This window comes from Micropterus dolomieu, linkage group LG06 (genome assembly GCF_021292245.1).
Source record: "Micropterus dolomieu isolate WLL.071019.BEF.003 ecotype Adirondacks linkage group LG06, ASM2129224v1, whole genome shotgun sequence".
Lineage (NCBI taxonomy): Eukaryota > Metazoa > Chordata > Actinopteri > Centrarchiformes > Centrarchidae > Micropterus > Micropterus dolomieu.
The window spans coordinates 29,029,424-29,038,655 of record NC_060155.1 but is presented as its reverse complement, the minus strand read 5'-3'; the positions used below and the strand labels follow the sequence as shown (position 1 = coordinate 29,038,655).

At 42.2% G+C, this 9,232-nt stretch overlaps 1 long non-coding RNA gene across 1 annotated transcript; it reads right to left on the bottom strand.

The window, feature by feature from the left end:
- Positions 1–4,081: 4,081 nt before the first annotated feature.
- On the bottom strand, positions 4,082–6,587 carry LOC123973129. Its single transcript, XR_006825534.1, has 3 exons — positions 6,489–6,587; positions 6,335–6,386; positions 4,082–5,735 (listed from the first exon to the last, which is right to left on the bottom strand). It is a non-coding gene; the product is annotated as an uncharacterized LOC123973129 (long non-coding RNA).
- Positions 6,588–9,232: the final 2,645 nt, after the last annotated feature.

Here is a 9,232-nt window from a genome sequence, read left to right as displayed (position 1 = left end):
TTAACCGTGAGGATCAGAGGGAGCGGAACCAGGAGCGGGCGACCCGTCAACAGAACCAAACTCTGTGTTTTGGGCGCCTGTTGTGTGTTCACACTGTAATCTTAGTGTTTATTTAAATTAGCAGCATGCGTGATTAAAATTTCATGACTTGTTATCAGAACAATGCAAACACACTCAGAACGGAGGCACACATTTTTAGAAATTGTGGTTCCAAAGAGGCCGTTGGAGTGAAGTGCCCTGACCCCTCTTGGAGCTCCCAGGTAGCCAAAGAGCCCTTTTCCCGCTGCAGACATATTGTAACCTGCGTCTGCTGTCCTGGGTTTGGTCTGGCTGCTTTACGGCCGCTTTCAGGACGAGTTCCTGGGATTTTTGGGTGCTGATCAGGAGGTGATACTAAGCAAATTCCAGGTGCCTTCAGGGGTCGGCGGCGGTGCTGTTGAACGTGACTCAACAAAGACCACCACTACACAACACACACACACACACAGCGTCTGGCAGAAATGTGGACACACTCAGCCAAACACTGCAGGAAAAAACACAAGATTATAGGAAAATTAAGAATCACAACGCTCACAGTGGGTCGGGCTGCTTTCCGGCGTGTGGCGGCACCGACTGGGACCTGGATCCAGAGTAAAGAGAAAGAAAATCCACAACAGTATCAGCACCACTGCTTCAACTGTTGTCAACAGCTGACTTCACAAACTGAACTCGAAACTAAACAGCAAACAAAAATGGCCTAAAGCCGATCCTGCTTCTTTGTCCTTTTTTTTATAACGTACTGTAACTGCCATGTTCTGATTTGTGAAATCTAGTAAAAACACAAGGAGAACCTTGCACCATGAGCCTCACAGAGGTCTTAAAGGTTCAGGTTGTGAGAAGCCCCGGGCTTCAGGTTGTTAAATTCCTGCAGTGAAAAAAATGGCTGGACTCTGGTGCTCCAGAATCAGTCCGATTCTGGGTACCAACACAAATCCATCAGCCTCACATGGGCCAGTGCTGACCAGCAAGGCTGGACTACCAGCTGGGCAGAGCAGTCAGCTACCCTGGGGACCCCAAAGCCTTAGGGGCCCCCTAAAGCCCCAGGTTCACTGTTTGTCAATTGGTTGTGAATAATTTGATTAACTTTAGTTTTGTTAGAATTTGAAGTACAATATCAGCTAAGACAGGTCCTGGAGCACTTATTAATCTTGTGGCCCTGTCCTGTAGAGGGGCCCTGTGTTAAAATATAGCTATTTTGTATTTTTTTGTGTAGTTATTCAAGTTATAATTGGGGCCCCTTAACAGGTTAATCTAACCATGCTGGGCACCGTTTGGTCCTCCAGCGCCGGAGCACAGCTGATGTTCAGCGTGTACTTTGTTGTATTTACAGTACAGCGTAGTATATTAAAACACAAAATACCTTTTTGGCAAGACTGTACTTAGATTTACGGGCACGAACCTTCACACCTCGGTGTCATGTGACCCCAGCGTGAACTCATCTGCAGGTTGTCCTCACGCGGCAGCGACAGGAGGACACGGCGAGAATCTTTCAATCACACAAAGCGGTCGCTGAATCAAATCCTCAGAGAACACAGACAACAACATGCGGCTCAGTGACAGCTGCCCTGTCAGACACAGCGTCTGCAGAGGGGAAGACATTATTCTGGGCGGTATAAATAACACCGACTTGACGTTTGTGAAATGAATAAAGTTCTGTTGAGCATCAAAAATCTGAAACGGTGAGAAAGTTTCATATTTACATATAACAAAAAACATAAAAAAAATACCATATTAGTGCAAATACATGGACCTGAATTGCTTGTTGTTAAAATGTGCCATATACAAATAAACTTTAAGACAAATATTACTCAAATTATTTAATCCAGTAATAAATTATTACTGACAAAGAGATTATTCAACAATCACTGCAGCATGAATAAATTCATCATCTTCTGTTAGCTGCTTTAAAACTCGTCACGAAGCTCAAACTTTAGTGGGTTTAGCCTCATTTTGCATTCTCTACCTCAGGAACGCAGTTTTGAATATTAAAGCAGCTCATCTCAGTGTGAAGTTCATCAGTGAAGAGAGTTTAAAGTGGAGTTTAAAGATGTGGAGCCTCGGCGCTGACACTAATCCAGGTTTCAGAGTTAATCCAGGCTGGTGCAACTCACCCTGGAGGGGATACATTCGGTCTACATGGCTGGGCGTTGCTCAAACAAGAAAAGAGACACTTTTAAATCTGTTTTGTTTCTGGTTTTTCCTGCTCGGTCCCCGCAGACTGACAGCTTCGGCTTCTCTCATCCGACCCGGGAGCTTGCTGGAAGCAGGGAAGATAGACAAACCAGATGAAAAAGACAGAGAGAGGCAGCAGGTAAAGTCTACCTCCAGTCTGATAGCCGAGTTCCACCGAGCATCAGACGTCCAGCGGACATGTTTGAACCTGCTGCCGCGACACAGCCAAGTGGATGCTTCAGCAGCCAGAATACACAACACAAGTTAGTGATGACGGGCGTCGCTTTACCTGTTCAGCTCCATAAATGTGACCAGAGTGTGAATTATACACTGACAATCTGGGGCGTCAGCTCATAACATACAGGCTGCATTATCATCTCTAACTCCTACTTCTTGCCATTTCAAGTTTTAAGTTTCGACTAACTCTTTGTTGAATGAAATGTAATCTGTGTTCCATCAGTCATACATTTGAAGTAACACCTTTCAAAATCCTAGCCAGGTAAAACTCCCAGGTTCCAGAGTGAAAACAAATGGCGTGCTTACTGTAAAAAGACCCAGAAATAAACTCTATACTGATGTCAGAATGTATTTCTACATCCTACCTAAACACCAAACAACAGCTAATTATCTGTAACTTAAGGCAAAAGTTAGAAACTAGATTTGGAAAGCTTGGGATTAAAAAAGCTGTTCAACTGATGCCAATGTTAGGAAATGGTACGGTCCATTTTAGGGGTGTCTGAAATCGTATTTCAAGATTCTTGAACATAATGCACGAGTCCAGAAAGAAAGACCCCCCTGAACTGACTCTTTTAGGGGGTCCAAGCCTTAAACAGGGGGGGTCAGACCTCCCCAATCCCCCCCTAATTCGAACCATGAATGTAACATTACAGTAATTTTAGGTCTAATAAATCAGAGAAACACAGACAGCTCCAACAAGACAAACAATATGCAGTGGCCACAAGAGCTAAACATCAGACCTTGGATCCAAGAGACAGATGGTGTAACTGCACACTCACTCATACAAGGCTGAGGAAGAAGAAATGGGAAAATATCACACAACATCAAGATATATATATATATATATATATATTAAAAGGACATATATATATATATATTAAAAGGATATATATATATATATATATATATATATTAAAAGGACATATATATATATATATTAAAAGGACATATATATATATATATTAAAAGGATATATATATATATATATATATTAAAAGGACATATATATATATATATATTAAAAGGATATATATATATATATATATATTAAAAGGATATATATATATATATAGTTGTGTTTTTGTTGTTGATGCTGCCAGAAAGGTAGTGGGTTGTGGTGTTGAGTGCATTATATTGACAAATGGGTTCAGGTTACTTTATTCGTACCTGTAGAAAGATAAACCTTCAATAAACCGCAGTCAGATCAAAACCACTGCAAACCACATCCTCAATAATAAACATAAAGTTAAATAAAAAACCTTTCCGAACATTATTATTTTTGCGAAGGCAGGATTTAATGCAGAGCTGCTGTGCTGGATCACAGTAGATTGTGCAAGTTTACCTAACGTAGGTGAGCTTGTGTGTGTAGATATACACAGTATACAGTTTATACACCGTTTGTAGAGATAAGCAAAGTCCCATCAGAGTAATGCAGTAAATAAACATCTGCAGAGAAAGAAGGGTAAACAAACAAGAAGTAAAAACAACAACAAAACTGTTGTTTCCACTTTTGTAATCAAATCAAATAAATCAAATAAATCTTACAAACTAAAAAAGCCAGTTTGCCGATTAAAATACAAGTCTTAGTTTATTTAAAGCAGATTTAAAGACAAAATTTTACATTAAAACCTACTTTTCTTTTCTTTGTTGTCTTTCTTTGTTTATTTAATCTTTTGTTCTATTTTAGTTTTTGTTGTGTGAAGGTGGGGGGTCGGAGGATCTTGCTGCAGGTGATACTGTTTTCACTGCCGTCATCCGATGACGACTGTCAGCAGATTTTTCCTCCTGAAAGACACAGAACACATGAAGTTATTCCAACCATACAGACATGTTCCTCAAATATCATCTCATGGCTTCCAGCAGTTCTGACGACGTATTAAAGTCATTTGAACAATATATTTTTAAGGGCTTTTTTAAGGACCAGATATTGAGCTTCAGCGTCAAACTGGAAAATCAAAATCAAGTGAGGTTTACCAAAGATTTTACCCGTGCAGTCCTCCTCTTATCCACACACAGCCTCCCACCTCCACCTGACATTTCTACATCTGAGTAGGGTCTCACACAAGTAAGTATACCTGGATATACAAATATACACATGCTGAGTGCAGGAATTACTAATCTGTGTTTTTAGGGCAGGTGTCAGTATTCGGAGGGGGAAACTCTTTCTCTGTGCGACAGGTCAGCATGAGGGTCGGCGTATCATGTTCAGTTTAAAGGGAAGCATCAGGCCGAGTTTGGGTTTTACAGGCAACAGACGCAGCGATGGACGGATAAATTCAGACAGGCTGCACTCGTTTATGTCTATCTGCTCAGTTGTGGTCACAGTGAAATGCTTCTGATATTTATTCACATTCTATTTATTCACATGAAAGCAAGTGTAGGGAAATTGTTTGTGTTGACTCTGGTGGCTCCTGTGGACAAAAGCGGTACTGTTTCCACCGCCTCGCCTCATAATAACACGTTCTCATCCCAGGGTATTTGACGCACAAGGTCTCTTTCAGCGTCCGTAGGAAACACCTTTTTAAGATGTGAAATGTCGCTTAAGGGTTTAGCTCCAAATCTACTTTTAGGTTGGGTTTAGTCAAAGATTATGATTTGGAGTTAGGTGAAAGTCTCATACGGACGCTGAAGGGTATCTTATATATAATATATTGACACTCTGGGATGAGAACTTGCTGGTCGTGTTTTGAAGACGTTTCTTTGAACACAGCTGTTTGCAGGATGCAAAGCAACGAGGTGATGCATCTATTTGTGGCTTTGTAAGATTAATTAATAACTGGTGTCTGCGAGCACACACAGACCCTCTCAGATATGGACAGATCCACTTGCAGTCTAGAGTCTGAATCAGGTCTTAAGAGCATGTGTGTAAATGCTGTGCTGCCCTGCAGATCAGCAGAGTCCTGGAGTGGATGTGAGCTGCAGCAGGGAGCCGGCGTGGACGCAGAAGAGGAGCGTTGTGGGGAAACACCAGACAGCAGCAGCAGAGGTGTGATGGCAGACGGTGAGCAGAGAGTGGCAGCGGTCCAGGTGGGAGATGAGAAGCACCTGGATGAACACCTGGGCCGCCTCCCTGGTGAGGAAATGTCTCCCACCAGGAGGAGAGCTGCTGCTGCCATGTTTACACCACCTCCATCTGTGCCAACGTGACACCATGTTCATTAACGTGCTGCTCCACCCCCGTTCAGACACAAGAGCACCGGTGAGGTCCGGAGCTGATGTTGGGGATCAGGTCTGAGTCTCAGTCCAGTTCAGCCCAGAGGTGGTGAGAAAAAAAATCTTTTTACAGACTGAAATGAAAAGAAGTTAAAATCAGCTTTTACACGTAAAATACTAACAAAGGTGAAATTTACTCGATCTGCAGTTAACAAACTCGGTATATAATACTCAGATAAAAATGTTTATATGTTTTATTCAATATTGTTTTACTTTATTACATGAAATCTGAAAATTGACAGATTGAAGCAAAATCATGATTATGGGCTGTGGTGTCTCGCCTTAAATCATTTATTCAGCTGATTAAATGTTTAAATACAGCCCGTCCAGAAAAATGGCTGTATAGGTCGATTATGCAGCAGCTTGACAATGACAAAATTAAAATAATTACTTTTACTAATTAAAATATACAGTATGTGTCTGTATTGAGTTGTGTAATTATTTATTAACAATAGGCTTCTAATTCGCTGTTATTCAACTAGGATATATGTTCTCGACATTTAAACCATCAGTGTGACAGAATATTTCAGTGTTTTGCAGATGAAGAGTGTTGAATTTTGTTGAATGGTACTAATTGAAGAGCTTTTAGGGAGCCGAAAGAGGAACAGAGCCGTGAGATCCGGCTCCCTTCAAAGAGCCGTTATTCCCATCACTAATTATGACCCATATTTACCTTTTGGTTTGGCCGCGACCTCCAGTGGAAGCAGAAGTCAGGTGACGTAGCACTAAGAGTGAAAGTAAACCAGGAGACCGAGGTTTGAGTCTTGTGTGAAAGAAAGTTAAGAAGTTGAATAACGTGTTGTAGAAAAATAGGTCACGTGACTTACTTAATGCACTGAAGGACCGGTAGGCCTGTCGGCAGGGTTCACAGTTATGCATAATATTATTCCTTTGCCCAGTAACTAGTAGTGTAAGAGGGAAGTATTTAAGTATATTAAAGTTATTTATCCAAGTAACGCTGCGTTGTTGATGTGAATCTGCGACTGAAGAGGATATCATGAACATAAATATATAAATTGACAATATAAAAATATAGAACAACAAAGATTAACAATTAACATCAAATATGTGCAAAGTGCCGGGTTTGTGCATGATATGAAATGAAACAGTGTTTACATGTGCAGAGACATTTGTATCATTTGCAGGGGGGGGGTCAGTGGGGGACTCGGGTCTTGTTGATGAGGCTGCAGACAGGAAGAAGATGTTTCTGTGGTGAGAGGCTTTGGTCCTGATGGACCGCAGCCTCCTGCAAGAGGGGAGAGTCTGATCCAGGGTGGGAGGAGTCAGCTGCAATCTTTCCTGCTCGCCTCAGAGTCCTGGAGGCGTACAGGTCCTGAAGTGATAGAAGATTGCAGCCAATCACCTTCTCTGCAGAGCGAATGATGCGCTGCAGCCTGCCCTTGTCCCTGGCAGTGGCAGCAGCGAACCAGATGGTGATGGAGGAGGTGAGGATGGGCTCAATGATGGCGGTGTAGAAGTGCACCATCATTGTCTTTGGCAGGCTGAACTTCTTCAGCTGCCGCAGGAAGTACATCCTCTGCTGGGCCTTCTTGGTGAGGGAGGTGATGTTTAGTTCCCACTTGAGGTCCTGGGAGATGATGGTGCCCAGGAAGTGGAAGGAGTCCATGGTGGTGACTGGGGAGTCACTCAGGATGATGGGGGAGGGTGGGGCTGGGCTCTTTCTGAAGTCCACGACCATCTCCACTGTCTCCAGACTGTTCTGGCTGCAGCAGGTGACCAGATGGTCGATCTCCCACCTGTAGGCGGACTCGTTTCCACCTGAGATGAGCCCAATGAGGGTGGTGTCATCCGCAAACTTCAGCAGCTTGACAGACTGGTGACTGGAGGTGCAGCTGTTGGTGTACAAGGGAGAAGAGAAGGGGGGAAAGAACGCAGCCTTGCTGATGGTCCTGGAATCAGAGACATGTTTTCCCAGCTTCACGTGCTGCTTCCTGTCTGTCAGGAAAAGAAGGAAGGAAAAGTCAGGAGAGACCTGCTTTGTTTTTTATTTAGTTAAATCCTGTACAGCATCAGCTGGTTAGAGAGGCTGCAGTGTTTCAGTTTGACTTCTTAGATTAATTATTGTTCCTGTAATTTGGATTCATTTCTAAAATGAGCTGCTGAACTGACTCACTTTTTATTAAGGGGGTGAGGAGGAGGAGTAAAAGTAACAAATTTACTTTAATAACTTTTTAAAGAAGTAATAAGTAAAAAGTAACTTATTCTTATTCCTGAGTAACTTGCCCAACAGTGACGTCTGACTTATTAAAGCACATTACAGACTTTTAATCTCTCTCTCTCTGTATTTTACCTTAAATCTGACAACTTTCAATTCAGGCTTGTGCCACTAAAATGTTTTTGGAGCACCGTTATGTTTATGCAAAGATGGAAATGAGGCAAGAGCGTGCGCCAAAGAACGCTTCTTAACCGCCAGGCCACCACAAAACCCAGAACTCATTTCTTTATGGAGCTGCTTCGTGCAGGAGGGCATCATCATGTTGAAACAGGAAAGAGACAAAAACACAAACTGTTGATACAAAGCTGGAAGCATCAACCAGGAAAAACTGCTGCAGAACATCAGTGTCAACATAAGTTTGGCTGAGTAGTAGTCAGTAGGAATGTTGCAGGCGGAGGAGACACATTAAGACACAATAACCTCTAATGCATCTTTAGTGTGTTATAGATATAAAACACCACAACAGCAATGTGAAATGCAAGATGCGTGCGTGTGTGTAACAGTACCAACATTATCTAGCACAAGAGGAAGTGCAGGGAGCTGGTGTGACTGTGACTTCCTCTGGCGTCTCAGTGAAGCAACATCAATAAGTCGGATTCATGTGAAAGAGTGCAGAAGTGAGCGGCTCCACGTGCGAGGTCCTGCAGCTCTGTGGAGGATCTGAAACTCAGGAGAGTACGCTCAGCTGCAAATACATAAACAAATTAGTAAAAAAGCCACAAAGCTGCCTAAACATCCAGCCAATCAGAGGGGAGCTGAAGTTAGACGTTAAGCTGTGTGGAAGTGAAATGTTGATCAATTCAGCTTCTCCAGAGCAAGGGCAGCTGAGGCTCATGGGTAATGTAGTGTTTGGAGCCCTTTTAAATGCAACGAGACATTTGGGAGTGTTTATCAATGTACAGTATGTGTAAATAACTTCTCCTATGAAGACGTGTTTTATAGATTGTCTTTACATTATCTGTTCATACAGCAGCCTCCACTTATGGGTGTCAGACGTTACTAAACACTTAGATCTGCGTACAACTGCATTATAATCTGTTAATAAATGTTTATATAATTCATGTTAATGCTAAATAGGAGGTTAAAGTTAAATAATGTCAGAATCTGCACGTAACTGAAAGTTAAGGTCTGTGATTGGATGTTTCTTACCCAAATGCACCTTGGGAGTTGTAGTTGACTTCTCAACATCATTTTGTTACACAGGCTTTTAACTTTTGCTCTCATATTAAAGAACCAGCTTTAATAGCACAGTTTGTTCATCGTCTCTACTGATGAACAGAACAGTTCTGCTCTGGGGAACCATGAGTCTTCCACCAGAGAGAAAGAGCTGGTGGA